Source organism: Poecilia formosa, unplaced genomic scaffold, assembly GCF_000485575.1.
Source record: "Poecilia formosa unplaced genomic scaffold, Poecilia_formosa-5.1.2 Scaffold79, whole genome shotgun sequence".
NCBI classification, from domain to species: domain Eukaryota; kingdom Metazoa; phylum Chordata; class Actinopteri; order Cyprinodontiformes; family Poeciliidae; genus Poecilia; species Poecilia formosa.
The window spans coordinates 21,833-23,355 of NW_006800018.1; the positions used below are offsets into that span (position 1 = coordinate 21,833).

The window sequence follows — 1,523 nt, forward strand, 5'->3', positions numbered from 1 at the left end:
TTTTCATGTGGGAACTGTGGAAAAAGTTTTAGTCTAAAACAGGATTTAGTTACGCACATGAGGATTCACACTGGTGAAAAGCCGTTTTCATGTGGGAACTGTGGAAAATGTTTTACTGACAAAGCTACTTTAACTCGCCACATGAGGATTCACACTGGTGAAAAGCCATTTTCATGTGAGAACTGTGGAAAAAGTTTTAGTCGAAAAGGGAGTTTAATTACACACATGAGGATTCACACAGGTGAAAAGCCATTTTCATGTGTGAACTGTGGAAATAGTTTTTGTCAAAAAGTTAGTTTAACTCACCACATGAGGATTCACACAGGTGAAAAGCTGTAGAAATATTTTCCATACATGTCCTATGTTGAGGTTCTCTAGAATTGATTTGGTTAAAAACTAGAATGAAAATGGAGGCGTTTCATGTCTATAAAGCTGAGAATTGTTGTGTTTGTGAAATATGATCATTTGGATCTTCACATTTGGATACATAGAGATGTGTAACCATGACACATTTTAATTCACAGATTCTTTGTGCGTTTTTTTCTGGCATATTCTGTATAATAAAACAATAATGATAAACTGTATGTTGTTGTATTAACATTCTGTTCGTGTTAAACTATATGTTGTGTGTGTACAACGTGAAGAGCAGAGGGCTCAGCACACAGCCCTGAGGAGAGCCAGTACTGATGCTGATGGATGAAGAGGATTTGTGGCCTACTGACTATTTCATGCATTAACAGAGTTTGACTGGACATGGACTCCTTTCCAGAACATTCTCTCAAGATTGGACTTGAGGGATTGATTTGTATTCTTTACAATAGTTTTTTTTTTCTTTTTTGTAGTTTTTAAATCAAAATAGAATGTATAGAAGGGTTGAGAGTTTTCAATAAATATATGTAAAAAAAAGTATTTCTGATAGTTTTGTCTTTAAAGTAAAATAAGATTAAAACTGATTTCATTTCATTCAAATTATATTAACCAGTTTTACTTTACCTAATTAAAATCTTTTCAAATTAAATGAAATGTATTTGTACTTTAAAAAAAATGCAAGATTCACCACAAACTAATTTTCATGTATTGATTACAGTTATTTTCAATTTGCTTTTTTGCTCTATCTGTAATGTTTTTGCTCTTTTCTGCTGCAGCTGTTAGATTACAGTTTTTTATGTTGAAACTGTGTGTATTTATATGCATTTTAGGAAAATAAAAGTGTAACATCTCATTTAACAATAAAAGTTTCGAGTTGTCCTGTAGTGTATGTTAAGCCTTATACTTGAACCCAGTAGATGGTGGCACCACACCTGTACTGGTTGTAGCCACTGTGGTTCCTGTAACTGATGGGTTGCTGGTTCAAACTCCCCACATCCTTCTCAGTTGTAGAATCCTTGAGCAAGGCACCAAACCTGCCTTGTCTGCTGGTAGGAGTCTGATGGCACCGATTGTGTAGCAGCTTCTGTTAGTCTGCCCCAGGGCAGCTGTGGCTACAATGTAGCTTACCACCATCAACTTGAAAGCACATTGGC

At 35.3% G+C, this 1,523-nt stretch overlaps 1 long non-coding RNA gene across 1 annotated transcript; it reads left to right on the forward strand.

Annotated features, from left to right (window-relative positions):
• Positions 1-6: 6 nt before the first annotated feature.
• On the forward strand, positions 7-906 carry LOC107836726 (uncharacterized). The gene is made up of 2 exons (XR_001662671.1): positions 7-73; positions 326-906. It is a non-coding gene; the product is annotated as an uncharacterized LOC107836726 (long non-coding RNA).
• Positions 907-1,523: the final 617 nt, after the last annotated feature.